The following is a 17,752-nucleotide window of genomic DNA, read 5'->3' as shown; positions in this document are numbered from 1 at the left end:
ACATTTATACACACGAAAGCATTATAAAGCAAGTTTGTCATATACTATAATCATCAACCAAATTACAATTGATTTTGTTATAAATACTTTTGTGTGCCTATATACAAAGCTCAATTAAGAGGTGCTGTTGAAATACAGTTTAGATGCTCAACAGATATGGCTTATTTTAGTGATAATACCATTCTCATAAATTTTCTATTGAAATAGATAATCACTGTTGTCTAAAGTACATGTAGGATAGTCACAAGGTGTTTCGATCTGTACACATGATTCATGCTCAGCCACTCTGCTTTGCTGGCTCCTGTTTATGTTGGTTGTATATGAATGTCTGAGGGCCCGGGGTGACTATTATTTTATATTTTGAGTATGTTTACATGAGAAAAAAGTTTTCTTACCTGGGGCTTCAATCAGCTGTGTCGGCATCAACACCACTGTGTTGTAGCCGTCACCACATGCACTGCCAGGCCATGCACAACTCAATCTCCTGTGGTTGGGAACATTTTGCATCTGCGTAAATATGGCAACTGCACAAGCACAGAATGCAACCGGTGCCTTCGTCACGACTAATGCAGTCGTAGACTTCAACTGTGGTCACAGTGCCACATTTCAGCAGACCGGGAGTACCTGATAGACTGTTGTGGGGGAGGGGGGGGGGTATTGTAAATAACTACCATGATCATATAACATTTTTTGGTTTTAAGAGAAATAATGTTAGACTGAAGTGTCCTCGTGCTTAAGTTATTGTAACAAGATCAGTCTTCACATAGAATCATTTATTCCCCTGCGGTGTATCTAGGGTATGGCAGAGCATGGAATGTGTATCTAGGGTATGGCAGAGCACCAGATTGTTGGGGGTGCAGAATAGCTGCTGCAGTTCTGCATAGCTTAGAACATGGGGTGGCCCTTGGAAGGAATGCACCTCACAGTCTTGGACCCCTTGTTTTGTACACTCCTGCTTGGTGTCACTGTCTGTTACTGGGGGGCTGTCAAGAGTGTTGACTGTTACTGGGGTTTGTCATCATGGGGTGCTTTCTGTTGTTTGGGAGATTCTCAGAGTTTACAGAATAAATACATGTAAATTCTGAACATTGGCTTCAATTCATCAAGGGCTGTTCGATAACAATAACCAAGTCCTTAAAATACCGCATTCGGGAATTTAGACTTGTGTGTGCTAATTCATCAATATTTTCACACATGTCTTAGATGTTGAGTAATTTACCGAAGAGGTCCGTGCAGTGAGGGCATTACAATAGACATCCCTATAGATGTGCATGTTCTACATGTTGTTATACTGCCTCTGCTCTTGCTGAATCTGTTCCATTAGTCAAACAAACACAGAACATTTGTATTGCGCTTTTCTAACATTCTGTTTACTTGCCACAGTGTAGATGAACTGCCGAGAAACATTACACATGCCCTGCTTAGGTCATTTTACCACATGCTCCCACTAGCATCTCTGCATATTCAAACAGGCACTCAAGGGGTTACACTACCGGAGGGTGTCTGGAAAACATCTTTTGTTCTTTTCTCTCTGCTCGCTGCCTGGGTTGTCTAAAAGCTTGTTCCACCCCAGAGCAACCTATCAGACAGAAACCTATCAGCAGCACTTTCAGGGGACAGGGACTGTTTCTATTAACTGCCTGCTCCTGTCAATCACGGGGACATCCACACTGAAAGCATTCAAAGCTTGTTATCGACAGGGGAGAGCTGGAGATAATCACCGCACATGTTACTGAATGTTGTACCCTTGATGAATTGACATTTGCTGACATTTTACTGACATGTGTTGAGGAAATTGCTGAACAAGTCGGTAATTTATCTCACTGCTCGCTAATTTCAGCTTTTCATGCGGTAATTGCTTTGATGAATTGACATTTTACTAAGTGCTCTGTAAAGTCAGCTGTTTTCAACATAACTGAATGTGGTAATGTTTGATGAATTGAAGCCATTGTGTAAAATTAGGTTCATGAAATGCGCAAATGGTTTTTCACGTAAATAGTGAAAATATTCTACTGAGCATACTCAAGGGACACATATGAGAATATTCCATGTAAAAATACAAAAATTCTGTGAGAAAATTCAAAGTTAAATTGTAACCTATTGTGAACACATTTTCAGAAAATTGCACTAACCGTACCTTATCTTATGTTAATGCAAAAATATATTTCCAATAGCTAACAATTTTACGAATTTGCAATACAAACTCGGAATTTGTATAGAGTTTCATGCAGAATTTCTGAATGTCATTGGTTCTAGAGTTTGGCAATAATATCCATCCTTACCTAGTATTTTTCTGTCAGAGGATCCATGAACATATTAAAAGCTCCCATACATATCACACAATTTTATGGAGAGTCTAGTGTGAAATCAGATTATTTAATTCTGGGGGCAGATTATACACTCCTAAAAGGATTAAGGGTATATGCTCAATAGCAAGGGCGACACAGGCCTATCTACCTTTTGGCTGGGAGGATTCCCATTGGTCCAAACCTGGATCTATGGGGAGCCCCAGTGGGAGGCTCAGAGATGCTTTGCAAACTATGTTCCTAATAAAACATTGTGCTTTGAATATAACAGCATATTCCTGAAGCTGTAAACATCAACACAAAGTCTGACACTAGCTAACCCACCTTTAAATGGAGGTATTATTTAAGTAAACATAGGGATGAAAATCAGATTACAGCAGAATAATGTACAATATACAAGTCTGCGTATAGGAAAGGATTTTAGCAGCCAATTATACCTGCAAAGCTTATACAAATATTTTAGGTTTTAATTATGCATATGTTTGATTTATTTCTTATATTGAATGCTATTTTCATATTATTATTATAAATCTACATGGAATTTCTCCATTTGTGCAATTCACACTGGGGGTTGAATGATTGGTTCTGGGGGACACTGGATTAGCCTGTAGAACATAACTGATTCAGCAAACCTGTGGAAGGTGCACACTATTACATGGCAAAAATGTGCAGTCCTCACCTGGATCATGTCAGAATACAATGATCATTGGTTAAAGCAACTCTTAGCGAATGAAAAAAAAAAAGATAATAACCTATGGAGATATATTTCACTCTGGGTATTTATACATTTTATATGTTAATTAGGTTTAAATTAGAAAATAAGTAGTCACACCATCTTTAACATTAAAGGACCACTACTGCAAAAACCATAAAATGTAAGATGCATGCATATTATACGTACATAAATGATGACGCACTATAAATTACTTGGTTCCTATGTTGCTGTCACTTACAGTAGGCAGTTAAGGTTTTGGATTAGTTCATCACCTCATATAGGATTCTAAGGTTTTTCTTCAGTTTCAAAACCACTTACTGAATAGCAGTTCAACTTCCATAATAGTGTGCAATGAGTAGAGAGGCTGGATGCAATATTTCTATAGATCATTTCCAGGAAGTGCTTTGTAAAGAATAAAGAAAATACTGAGAATCCCCCATGAGAAGATGTACTAGTCAAAAACTTTACAGATTTGGCAAATGTTTACTACTTTTTACTACTTATGTAGGTGACAGCAACAAAGGAAAACAAAAATAATTTATAGTGCATTGTACTTTTAGCCAAGGGTACATCTTTTTATGTATTTTAAATGCTGCCTTAATACATCATATTATTTTTTATTACACTGGCGGTACCACACCCCCTGCTTCTTTCAGAGGAAATGTTGAAAAATGTGTGCTTTATGATAATTACTCTTCTTCTCACTCTTTATTTTTCATTTTGGTTGATTGTATAATTAAGCACTTATATATTGATTTCTTGTGCTTCATGGACACTCATACTTCCATTGTTATTTTTAATTTAACCTAGCTTTCAAATGTGGCATTTGCAATCCGATTGTTTGCTTTAGCCAACAAATACATTGATTTTATTGCAGTTAAAAAAACAAACAAACAAACAAACAAAAACATGATACATGCCATGCAATTCATTTAAGGATTAGGATACGCTATCTGTCAAGTTTTTACTTGTGTTTGTGTTTTTGTTCATTACGGATCAGTCTATTTCACAGAGCTGTACAATAAATGATTAAAGTGGATCCGAGATGAACTTTTACACATTACGTAATTGAGTTCCTTTCCTATTGTTTATAGGGCATTCCTCAAATACTTGTTTGTTTTTGTTTTAATACTGTAATTCCCTATAAACTAAACAAGCCACACCCACAGGTTTTCAGAGAGCCAAGGCACCTTCAGACAGTAGCAAGGGCTCATGGGAGCTCAGTCTGGGCAGGAGGAGGGGGAGGTATTACTAGCCAGAGATTTCAGAGGCAGAGGGGAGAGGAGGGGGGATTAGGTTTTTTTGCTCAAGATGCAGAAAAGCCTGCCTCTGTGTAATGTTTACAAACAACATGGCTGCTGTCATTGTATAGTAGGTTTGTTGTGTAAACTATCTAAACTTTAGATAAGATATATAGACAAGTTACTTGTTATAGTTAGTTTTTCATCTCAGATCCACTTTAAGGAGTGTAAATTTCAAATGAGGTAGCAAAGTTTTGAGGAACAAAATCACGGTATACTTTACTCACAGAGGGGTGTCAGAGAGTGAAGAACAGAAAAAAAGGCGAAAGCACAATAAGATTCACTTTAAGTGTCCCTAACTAAACTTGAACAACTAAAACTGAACATATGGCAATTATCTATCTAATCATAGGTTTCCTATAGTGAACACATGGATTTTCAGCAGTTTTAGCAACCAGCGTAGCTGTAAAGTGGTCTGGCTCCTAAGCATCCCCATCAGTCCATCACAGTAAAGGCTCATTCGGGAGCCGTGATAGTTCAAAAGGAACAAACCTTGCTCTTAAACCTGGTAGTAGGCACGTCCTCCTTATACATTTGGCAAAAGTAGCGCTTCTACTGGGTATAGCTCTCGTTTTATTATGTTGTTTTTGCTAAAGGTAACTTCTGACCATGTACTTTAAAATCATATGCCCTCTTTATATTGTCCAAGCTTATTTTAAGTTTTAGTGCCTTTTTAGTTTAAAATTACAGGACTGGTAACCAAGAGGCAATGAAGGCCAAATGAGATAAATTGTTTATCAAGAGAGGATGTGTAGAAAACAAGGTCAAAAGCAGGGCCTTGGAGAGTGACAGAAATAAATTAGAGGGGATGAGTTGCCACTAAACATAACCCTGAACGACCATTCTAAAATTTATGAGAACAAAGGAGAGAACAGTGTCCTGTGTGCCAGTGGAATGCAGGGCTTGTAGTAGCAGAGGCTAATCATTTGCTTTAAAAAACAGAGGATGGAATAAGATAGAAAAGTAGGAGACGCGAGACGGTCACGTTGGAACCTGTTTCTTACGATGCAGTTATGCACTTTAGTAAGTTTGGGGTTTTTGTTCATACTGGGTATATGTAGGTAGAAAAAAACAAAGTCTTGTAAAAGTAATACCTTTTAATGGCTAACTGATAAAGTTAAATAATGCAAACTTTCTGGGATCTAGTCCCCTTCTTCAGGCATATTTCTAGATGTTAGCTGTAGTAAAACACTGATGCAGGGAAGTAAAATCAGTGTTTTACTACAGCTAACATCTAGAAATATGCCTGAAGAAGGGGACTAGATCCCAGAAAGCTTGCATTATTTAACTTTATCAGTTAGCCATTAAAAGGTATTACTTTTACAAGACTTTGTTTTTTTCTACCTACATATATTGTTTGGCTAACACGGTACAGAAACATTTTTACTACTATGTTCATACTGGGGACATTCCCCTCACTTCATGTACTTGTAACAGTAAATTAACAATTTTTAACACATGTCTAGAACAGTATTTGGTGTAATATTCTACTCGGACACCTGTTCTGGTGACAGTCTTTGGAGGGTGTTCCTTTTGTTTCATGTCACATCTGTGTGATAGCAAAGAAGAATATTGAATTTGTGCACAGCTCCCTGATACGCTCAATATGTCCTCACTCTTTCAACCTGTTATGTTTTGAGCCCCCCCCCCTCCCCCCCAGTGGATGTGAAGAGTAACACATGATTAGGTTCTCTAATTTCAAAGTGAGCCTTAGTGGTGGTTAAGCCTACCATTCAAAGCTTTGCAACTGTGTGAGCTGAGCCTAAATATCTCCTATACTGGGGAGGTTTACCCACAGTAACTCTGCCCTGATGAAGCTTGGAAGTGCTAGCTGAAACGAATCAGCACCTCTACATCACTCTCCATCTGTAACATGGTCAGCGGTAGTCTGGCAGCGTGAGGTGACCCAATGTGAGGCTTGGCTTTGCTAACACTCCTACAGCCTGTAGAGGTCTTTATTCATGCATATAAATCTGGTTGCCTTTAAAGGCTTTCTGTGTATCGTTCCTTTGTATAAAGCTTGTTGCATGGGTATACTCTGTGATGGAATTTCTTCTATGACGACAGTTCATAAGTCACCCTTGCCTGTTTACATGCAGCTTGCTTGTACTAAGCCCTTTTAAAAGTGGACACAGATGATGTTTTCATCAATGACAGGACAGAAGTTCCTGCAGCCAGCTTGGCATTGGGCAGATATATTAAAGAGTATACTCAGGACAGGGCTGTTTATGACCTGTTTGCTGCCCCCCCCCCCCCCCCCACACACACACACACACCACTGGAGAGTATGAGCGGGGTAACATTAGTCTCGTATTACCCTAACGGATACACTTAAAAGCTGCAGGACATCACATGGGCACAGCAACAGCTGGAATATACTGCCATATGCCCTTCACACTGCCTAAATCTGAACTTCATTGATAAAGAACGTGCAGTACCGCACTCTGTGCACTATGTGGCATCATAGGTATTTGCCTGATTAGCCTGTGCCAAGAAATGGCCCTGCCCTACTGGCAGACATTCATACATAAGGTAATATCTACTCCACCCTGGACATTGTTGCCATAGACTAACAATACTCAATTTGTTCTCATGAAACAATACAGCTGGAGAGTGGAATATTTAACCATTATTAGTTGTATGCTGTTTGCAGAATGCAGCATTTATTGGGGTGTTGCTTTGGCGAATGGATCAATAACACCAATGAGAAGAAAGAAAACACGCACATGCACTTTTCTCGCTGAATAACTTTAATGACTTTCCAGTCTAATGCTCGCATGAATTTGCTTTATTCCATCTGCAATGTGTTCCTGTATTCCATCTCTTTACAGATTGGCTAGCATAATATAAGGAACAAATTCAGGTGGTGCAGTCAATGAAAACAATATTTTCCACCGTGCTCAAAGTATATCAAATAGAAAGAGCTGGCTGCATGTCACAAATTCCTACCGAAGAGGTTATAAAGTCTGACCCAGTGGTTTGCAACCAGATACTGGAATATAAAAGACTCTTGGGGCTTTTTTGAAGCATGGAGGCTGATTCTGAAATACACCGCCTGAGTATCGAGAGCGTTTAGTTATAAATCAGCGTGTGAACTTTGTATACTTGTGTTGTAATGGAACACCAGAATATTCGTCATGCTCTTCTTTATAGCCTCTGGTAGTTAATGTACTTGCTTTCAATTTCCTCATTGCATAGGGCTGATTTAATATCACAATGCGAGTGTTATTGGCTTCCTTCTGGCTTCACACATGAAAGCAAATCCAGTTTAAAAATAAACAACACCACAAAAAACCCACAGGAAAAAAAATGCAGTCAGTTGTCATTCTTCTGTTATTACTTGATGTCAGGCTATGCAGATATTTCATTGTCGATCAATCACGGAATAACTGCTTTGTAGGCAGTCTCTTGACATTTTTTTCATGCAAACATTCTGCCACTTTTTAATAACAGAACAATCTGTTTGGTTCTAGTGCCATAAAAAATGCCATTAATTTTTCAATTTTGTCTTTGTCCAGTTGATTTTTAGAGCTTGTATTTCGTCATTAACTAGGCAGAAATGGTTGGTAACATTTATGAAGCTATCTGGACAGTTTCCTGGTCTCCTTTTCAGATCCTTATCAGTGCTGGTATTTTAGCAAGGCTTCCTGTGTGCTGGATAACAATCATTTAGGAAACGATTGATAAATGCAACCTTAGCTTTAGGCCTATTTTCAGCTAAGCATGCAGTGCAGCCTCCAGACCACAAGTGCCATTGGGGAATAGCGGTATTTGGCAATACGTTGCATGTTGTGTTTGACACCGGATGGCAGTACCCGTTGACCAAAAACCATCTCATGCTGCATCTTGGGATGACAACTGCCATGCTCAGTTGCAACTTCATGGGGTGCTACCTGTCCACCATCCATGATGAGCGCTAGCACACGCCCACCTGGTAAATGGGAGCAGCTGACAGGTGGTGAATTCATCTCATTCAGCTGCTTGTGGAAATAGGCCTAAACCAGCAGTGTCTTTGCCATTTGTACTTTTCTTGATAGTATTTAGGAATATTTAGAACTTTGTATGGAGTTAGGTTTTAAGTGCAAGACAAAATTCATCTAATACCATATTACCAAAAGATTACCTTTTTTGTGGCAGATAGCTATGTCAGCAGAACATTAGCTGATCCCTGAGTTCATGGTGAGCTTAAAGAGGAACTCCAGTGAAAATAATGCAATAAAAAAGTGCTTCATTTTTACAATAATTATGTATAAATGATTTAGTCAGTGTTTGCTCATTGTAAAATCTTTCCTCTCCTCGATTTACATTCTGACATTTATTACATGGTGACATTTTTACTGTGGGCAGGTTATGTAGCTGCTGCTAGCTGTTTTGGCTGTTAGAGACAGCTGTAAACAGCTAATTCCTGTCTGTGAACCTTGTTACATTGTAACAAACTGCCAAAAGTACAGCGGTCCCAGAGCTTCTTGTGGGAGGGGTTTCAGCACAAAATCAGTCATACACCGCCCCCTGATGGTCTGTTTGTGAAAAGCAATATATTTCTCATGTTAAAAGGGGTATCAGCTACTGATTGGGATAAAGTTCAATTCTTGGTTGGAGTTTCTCTTTAAGTTTGTTTTGACACCGTTACTATCTTCATGGACTAGATTGATAAGTAATTAAGCTGATAAAGCTGCCATTAGTTTGCCCGCGATCTACCCACTCTGCTCCAGCACACAATCCACACAGATAGTTAACCTCCCTGGCGGTTTATTTATTTTGCCAGGGAGGCTGCGGGAGGGTTTTTTTTAAATTAAAAAAAAAATATTTCATGCAGCCAACTGAAAGTTGGCTGCATGAAAGCCCACTAGAGGGCGCTCCGGAAGCGTACTTTCGATCGCCTCCGGCAATCGAAAGTAACAAGATAGGCCGCAATGAGCGGCCTATCTTGTTTCGCTTTCCTCGTCGCCATGGCGACGAGCGGAGTGACGTCATGGACGTCAGTCGACGTCCTGACGTCAGAGCCGCCCGATCCAGCCCCTAGCGCCGGCCGGAACTGTTTGTTCCGGCTGCGCTGGGCTCGGGCGGCTGGGGGGACCCTCTTTCGCCGCGGCGGCGATCGGGCAGCACACGCGGCTGGCAAAGTGCCGGCTGCGTGTGCTGCTTTTTACAGAATTGAAATCGGCCCAGCAGGGCCTGAGCGGCGACCTCCGGCGGCATACCCTGAGCTCAGCTCGGGATTACCGCCAAGGAGGTTATAGAACAACTACCGTAAAAAACTGTAAAATATAAAATACATAAAAAATACACTATAAATTACTGTAGTTTTCAAACATTCCAGTCTATAAGATACACCTAGGTTTAGAGGGCAAAAATGAGGGGAAAAATACTAAACCTGGTGCATCCATGGTGCAGGGGTGTCTTATGGACCTTTTTCCCCAAGCTGTTTCTAAGCTACTATAAAGAGACACTGAAGCGAATAAAAAATTATGATATCATGAATTAGTTGTGTAGTAGGGGTAATTACTAGAACATCGGTAGCAAAAAAAATATTCTTATATTTTTATTTTCAGTTATACAGCTTTTTTTTTTTTTTTATAACATTGCATCATTCTCTAATACTTGCAGCTTACACATTAATCAGCATTCTAAAAGTTTTTGCAGAACAGGCAGTGAACTTTTGACCTGTCCTGAACTGTTCTCTGCAAAAGAAAAACACAATACAGCTGAGATAACCTAATCAGAAGTGAGAGCTCTCCAAGACTTTCAAAGTTGCAGAGCTTAATGGCTATTTGCATAGATAACAACTGGAGTTTCTTAACTCTTCCTGTATTGGAAACAAATATTAGACTTATGTCTCTTCTCCTAATGCTGGGCATACACGGCTCGACACAGGCTTATCAATCGAGCTGCTGATGGCTCGATTGATAAAATCCGACGTGTCCGATGACCGCGGGGATCGATTCCGCGCTCGATACCCGTGGGCGGACAATAGCGGTGAATCAATCGAAAGATAAGAAACGCCGGCGGGGACGAGCAGGAACGTGGCGGGAGTCAATCCTGCGGCTAATTGGCCGCCAGATCGACCTGTGTATGCCCAGCATTATGCTTTATTTCTTAGCTGTACTAAACAACCAATTCATTATATCATAATTTTTTTTTCCGCTTCAGTGTCTCTTTAAGTAAGCTACACTGTCCAGGTACACCACACTAAACCTGCTGCCCCACCAGCTAAGCTACACAGCACTGCACAGCACTACACACAGCATCACATGTGTGCCTGTGGGGTGACAGTAACAGAACCACTAAGCAGGAAGTATGGCACCAGGAAGTACGGAGGACCAGGGCTGCAAGTGGCCGCAGCATAGCGCTATATTGGCAGCAGCAGGAAGAAAGGAGGAGCTTGTGTAGAAGTAGGACTGGAGAGAGGAGGAGAGTAGCATGGCAGCAGGATGTGGTATGTGCTTCCCTGCACACTCTGCATCATTTTTTACTGTGTCTTCTGAATATAAGACACACCCACTTTCCCCCCTCAGTTTTGGGGAAGAAACAGTGTGTCTTATATTTCGATACAGTAAAATACAGTACTTTTTTTTTCATATGTTGCTGTCACTTGCAGTAGCTAGCGAAAATCTGCCAGATCGGACAGGTTTTGGACTAGTCCATCTCCTCATGGAAGAAACCCTGGTATTTCCAGTCAAAGCATTTATTAAACAGCAGTTTCTTGGTCCAACTGCCAAAATAGATTTGCAAATAAGTAGGGATTACGAAGTTGTCCAGCATCTTTCCAGGTATCCTCTCCAGGGAGTGGTTTTGTAAAAATAAAATTCACGTACTGAGAATCTCCCATGAGGAGATGGACTAGTCCAAAATCCGTCAGCTTTTAAATACCTACTGTAAGCGTCAGAAACGTAGGAAAAAAAGGTAAATTATATAAATTATAGCTAATTTACTCTGGGAAAAATGTAAATTGCTTACAAATGTATTTTAATCGTTACTATTTTTCTTGATAGTGATCCTTTAAGGCTGACTTTGTAACTTGAATGGGATGTTGCTCTAGCCATTTATGCCTAGGTAATTGGTGGTCCATGGTGAATTTTCTGAGAAATCTTAAACAATTTTATCAATTCATTATTCCAGTCATGTTCTAATTTCGGTATGTATTTGTAATGGGTAGTGCTCTATATTCATGAATTCTGCCTGTTTTACATACATTATATAAAAGGTGAGCTCAGCTCATTAATGCTGCCACTCATCTGACTGACTGTGCACACACAGGAGTGCTTACCCTAAATAAACTTTTATAGCTTTTTATTTACCGTCAACAAGTAGTTTTCATTCCAGCTTTATGTAGTCCCTTCAACAATGTTGTCCACACTGGGTGGAGGGGGTCTCACCAGAAGGTGAATAAGGTTGAAGTCTACTCTACTGTCCTGTCTGTCTATCAAAGAGAGATACATTATCCTATATACTCACCAAAGGTTGCAAATATAAATGACACGGAAACACATGTGGGCGGTGGCTTAGTGTGGGCAGCACAGTTGTAGGCAGAAGTTTATTGTGGTGGCACCTTAGTGTGGGTGGCGCAGTTGTGGGTTTCAGCTTAGTGTGGGCGGCGGCTTAGTGTGGCAGTTGTGGTGTGCACACGCAGCTGCGGGTGTGTCCCTGCATACTTAAGTATGCACAGATGCACCTGTGGGTGATGGCTTAGTGTAGGCCGTGCAGATGTGAGTAGAAGCTTAGTGTGGGTGAAGGCTTAGTGTGGCGCATCTGGTGTGCACGCGCAGCTGTGGGCGTGTCCCTGCATACTTCAGTATGCACAGATGCACCTGTGGGTGACGGCTTAGTGTGGGCGGTGCAGATGTGAGTAGCAGCTTAGCATGGGCGGCGACTTAGTGTGGCACATTTGGTGTGTATGCGCAGCTGCGGGTGTGTCCCTGCATACTTAAGTATGCATAGATGCACCTGTGGGTGACGGCTTAGTGTGGGCAGTGCAGATGTGAGTAGCAGCTTAGCATGGGCGGCGACTTAGTGTGGCACATTTGGTGTGTATGCGCAGCTGCGGGTGTGTCCCTGCATACTTAAGTATGCATAGATGCACCTGTGGGTGATGGCTTAGTGTGGGCTGTGCAGATGTGAGTTGCAGCTTAGTGTGGGCTGTGCAGATGTGAGTTGCAGCTTAGTGTGGGCTGTGCAGATGTGAGTTGCAGCTTAGTGTGGGTGGCGGCTTAGTGTGGCAGTTGTAGTGTGCATGCCCAGCTGTGGGTGTGTCCCTGCATACTTCAGTATGCACAGATGCACCTGGGGGTGACGGCTTAGTGTGGGCAGTGCAGATGTGAGTAGCAGCTTAGTGTGGGCATCGGCTTAGTGTGGCAGTTGTGGTGTGCATGCGCAGCTGCGGGTTTATCCCTGTATACTTCAGTATGCACAGAAGCACCAGAGGGTGTTGGCTTAGTGTGGGTGGTGCACTTGTGGGTGGTGGCTTTAGTGCGGCAGTGGTTTAGTGTGGACAGAGCAGCTGTGGTATGCAAGTGCAATACTTTTCAGAATTGGGGGTGACCTGGTAGACAAGACAAGACAAATAACATTTATATTGTGCTTTTCTCCTGGCAGACTCAAAGCACTTGAGCTGCAGCCACTTGGGCATGCTCTATAGGCAGTAGCAGTGTTAGGGAGTCTTGCCCAAGGTCTGCTTACTGGATAGGTGCTGGCATACTGAACAGGAAGAGACGAGATTGATCTCCTGTGTCAGAGGCAGAGCCCTTTATCAGTACACTATCCAGAGAGTGGCAGAAGAGAGTGTAGTGCTGCCGGGGCTGGAACAAGGTCCTTAAGTGCTCAAAGCCAAGATGCAACTATGCACTCCTGCTCCCCATCAGACTCTGAATGCCTGCTTTGGCTGTGGGCAGTGGCACTCCCTTCCTCACCAATGAAATCCCCAATTCACTTGCTCAGACTGATTTGAAAGACACTTCCTGGTGCCCACCCCCACTTCATGTCGCTTGAAGCTTGCTCAGCCGTCTTTTTGACAGATTAAGAAGTATATTTGGTAGGTATATTTGGTGGGAGGAGGAATAAGTGTCTTTTTCACATGTAAGCTTATCTATCTTAGTTCACAGTGCTCAGTAGCATTGCAGAATAATTCTGCATGTCAGCTCACTGCCTATACCATTCTATGGGGTGTTGTAACAGATCGTGTTATTCTAACTTGCTGTATGCAGGCTTTGTATTAAAGTGACACTGAAGCAAAAAAAAAACAAAACCTTATAATATAATGAATTGTATGTGTAGTACTAATAATTCATAGAACATTAGTAGCAATGAAAAGAGTCTTATATTTTTATTTTCAGTTATATAGCTGTGTTTCTGTAACATTGCATTACTCTCTAATATTTGCAGTTTACAAATCACACTCTGTATTTTAAATGATGAAGCAAAGCAGAGCTAATGACTCTTAGAACTTCCTGGCAGATAAAACAACTTAAACAAACAAACAGTGAGAGACAGGTTGAGATAAGAGCTTCTGAAAATAGCATTGCTCTCTGACTAAATTAGTCAGAGAGCTCAGAGAAGCTCTTTTGCATAGATAACATCTGACCTTTCTTAACTCTTCCTGTACTGGAAACAACATGAGACTCATATCTGTGCTACTTATGTTCTATTTCTTAGCTGTACTACACATACAAATCATTATCTCATAAGTTTATTTTAAGTCAGATTCCTTTTGAAGTCTATGCCCAGTCTCCATTACAGTTCACACTCACTATAACGTGTATGTTACGCAACGGATGGTCTTGCATTGTGTAGTAAGTAGTAATTCTTTATTTAGCCAGTGCAAACATGGCAATGTGTTAATCCTAATACAGACTTTCTCAAGCTGCACTGTTGTACTGTATGGCGGGTAGAACTACAGCAGATGGTAATGATTGCTAAAAAAAACAAACACACACATTTCCCCGAACCTATTTTAGGCTTTGATGAATGCTGAAGAATACCAAAAATCAATATGTTTTATTTTGTTCCTTCAATATGCAATAATAACAACTTTCGATGTATCTGAAAATAAGATCTTCATTGCAAAACGATATCCCTGATATCAACAATGGTGGCTTTAGTGCGGCAGTGGTTTAGTGTGGACAGTGCAGCTGTGGTGTGCAAATGCAAGTGCAATACTTTTCAGAATTGGGGGTTACCTGGTAGACAAGACAAGACAAATAACATTTATATTGTGCTTTTCTCCTGGCAGACTCAAAGCACTTGAGCTGCAGCCACTTCGGCATGCTCTATAGGCAGTAGCAGTGTTAGGGAGTGTGGATCAGTTGCTGTCAGTTATAAGTGAACAACTGATGTTCAAGATAATATCCATGTTTCCCTATGGCTCAGTTCACATTATATGCATTTTAACTGAAATATTTTTTTACTATGCACTAGTTAAAGCGGATTATAGATGAAAAACTAAATATAACAAGTAACTTGTCTATATATCTTATCTAAAGTTTAGATAGTTTACATAGCAAACAGCTTCAACAGTATATGATTACTTCTTCCTGTGATACAATGAGAGCACCATGTTCTGCTTGCGATCATTACACACAGGCAAGCTGCTCTGCATCTCCAGCCCTCAGCCTGTGAAAACTTCACTCCCCTCTCCTCCTCTTTCCTCCCACCTGCCTCTGAAATCTCTAGCTTGTAACACCTCCTCCTATTCCTGTCCAAACTGAGCTCTCATAAGCCCTTGCTACATGGGACTCAGAGTGCCAAGGCACTGGAGGAACTGTGGGCGAGGCTTGTTTACTTTATGGGGAATTAGGGTATTAAAACAAACAAAAAAAAAAGTATTTGACTTGAGGAATGCCCTATAAACTAAATGAAAGGAACACAATTATGCAATGAGTAAAACTTTATCTCGGATCCACTTTAAAGTTAAAATGCATTCATTTTTCAGTGTAAAATGTATAGAATCTATTTTAAAATGCCAGAAACAGTTAAGGTTCATGATCATAAATCTCTTGCGTATAACAAGAGTAGTGATGGGTGAACATTGTCCGTGAATGTTCGTGAATTTTTCCATGACTGTTTGCGAACCGGACATTGACTGTTCGCGAACCGGACTTCAAAAACCTTCTTGGAATATTTGCAGCCACAATATCTTTTGAAAAAGTTGTCAAAACTGTCCAAAAACACAGGCATGGCAGAGGGTGATCAATGGTAAAATTTTCCAGCAAAAAGAAGTATTTACGGAGAGGATTTTTAAAAATGTTTAAAAGAGAAAAATCACATTTAGATTCTAGATTTTTGACGTTAAGTTTGACTAACACTGCACTACAAAGACCGTGACATTAAATGCTTTGTTTACAATTTCTGGTGACAACATTTTTGTAACTGTAAAATGGGCGCCAGGTTAGTTTCTCTTGGGGGGTGTCCAGTGTGGTAAAAATACTTCATTGGTTATCCTGCTGCGCCTAACTGATGGAGATGGGTCAAAATATGGCTTCATGTTAAAGTTTGGGGAGAAAACGGGCATTGCAAAAAGTTTGCGGTAAATGCAAACAGCGAATGTTCGCTGTAAGCTGTCTGCCGACATGAACCGCAGCCTATCACTGGATAAGAGTGGCCACTAGTGGTGTGCTGCAGGATTATGAAGGATCCCTTTTATCTATACATCTGTCACTGGGGAGCATCTCTATATCTTTATTTAGTCAGTCACTCTCTGCTCAGAGGGAGGGACTGTCTTCTGCCTTCTGCCAGCTCTTCCTTGATTACCTCATGTGGGTAATGATGGGATGGGGAAGTGGACTGGTCTGGACGGAACACAGATTGTTGCTCTGTCCAGCCATACAACATCTGCCATTCACACAAGAAGTCAGCATTTCAAATCCAGCCATTAAAAGTATTTTAAAGAATGAAAGTCCAAAAATGGTTTACTGTATGTGCAATTCACAGGTATAGACTAACCAGCGAGCTCATGGTGAACCAGAACTCATTGGCGTGTGTAAAGGGCTACAATGGCCCTAAAAGCCCCTTTACTAAAATGCTATGGAAAACAACTAGTGTATTGCGAATGATGATACTGTATATTTTGAGCAAAGTTCATTAAAAACACTAGGTGTTTGGCAATGCTGAAAAAAAAACTGTTGTTTATTTTATATGGTACTGTGAAGCCAACAGGAATGCAAATAAAAAAATACACATAAATAATGGGCTCACATGTTCGATAGCTTTCAGCATGAAAACTATTGAAAATCTTTTGACCCGCAACACTCAATATAATGTAATGATATGTGCTATCTACCTTTGCTCTTGCCCCGCTCAGTTTGCTCAGCTATTACTGAATTACAAGTCAATCTGATAATTGATCTTGCAACCAGTAATCTTAAATAAGTAAGCTGCAGATGTTGCAGTTGTGCTATACACTCTGCATATCAGTGGCAATGTAGGGCTACCTACACAGACACTTGTGAAAGTATGGGGGGATTGTAGATGACTTGTCTGTCTGTGCTGGGCAATTCAGGGTACATCAATGGCTGCAGATCAGCTCAGGGAAAAACGCTCTGCTGAGCAAACTCTGCATTGACCTGAATATAAACTGAGATTTGTTATAATGGGCTATATATTGGCCCAAAAATATTAGTTTATTTTGAACATATGTATCAATATGTTGAATGTTCAAGTGTAATGGGCGATTATACTATCTGTTTTCCCATTTGTGGTTTCCTGATTTGATCTTTCAGAATACCCCTCTTGACCTCCTGCTGTGTGTGTGTGTGTGTGTGTGTGTGTGTGTGTGTGTGTGTGTGTGTGTGTGTGTGTGTGTGTGTGTGTGTGTGTGTGTGTGTGTGTGTGTGTGTGTGTAGGGGGGGGGGCTAAGGGGGCCTGCTCCTGTATCTACTGCAAAGCAGCAATGGCAGCGGAATGTTAAACATTACCTCCTTCCGGCGGTGGGACAGGTTCTCTTTAATCCTCTTGTTTCTTGGCTGTTTAAGTGCTTCAGAAAACAGGACTGTATTTAACCCAGTGGGTTGAAGAGCTCAGAGAAGCAGGTTTGCATTCATACCAACTGAATTTTTTTTAACCCCTTCTGCACTGTTAAACAGTATGAGACTATTTTCTTTGATACTAATGTTCTATTTCTTAGCTATACTCCACATACAATTCATTATATCATAAGTTTATTTCCTCTTCAGGTTTGCTTTAATTTATTGTGATAATATGCTATCAGTGTGTTTTGATGCAGTGTCTGCCCTATGATGTATGTTGCTGCCAGCCATCACCAGCAGGAGGCCTCATCTGCTAACTCTTTTTCATGGGCTCCATCTTGTCTTTTTACCATCCCTTCACCTAGTTTAAAGGTTTATTACAATGACACCGAAAATCTGCGACTGTTGTCCAATTTTCTCTTTGCCCTTATTTTCCACCTCTATAAGCTGTGAGTAAAATTTCATTTGAATATT

At 40.8% G+C, this 17,752-nt stretch overlaps 1 protein-coding gene across 3 annotated transcripts in view; it reads left to right on the top strand.

The window, feature by feature from the left end:
* Nucleotides 1–17,752, top strand: part of SPAG16 (sperm associated antigen 16) — a 1,402,284-nt gene that overhangs the window by 966,815 nt on the left and 417,717 nt on the right. The gene's annotated exons all lie outside the window — the stretch shown is intronic.

The sequence above is a fragment of the Hyperolius riggenbachi genome, chromosome 7 (assembly GCF_040937935.1).
Source record: "Hyperolius riggenbachi isolate aHypRig1 chromosome 7, aHypRig1.pri, whole genome shotgun sequence".
Lineage (NCBI taxonomy): Eukaryota > Metazoa > Chordata > Amphibia > Anura > Hyperoliidae > Hyperolius > Hyperolius riggenbachi.
Note: the sequence above shows the minus strand (reverse complement) of the source record. Positions and strands in the feature narration are given on the sequence as shown.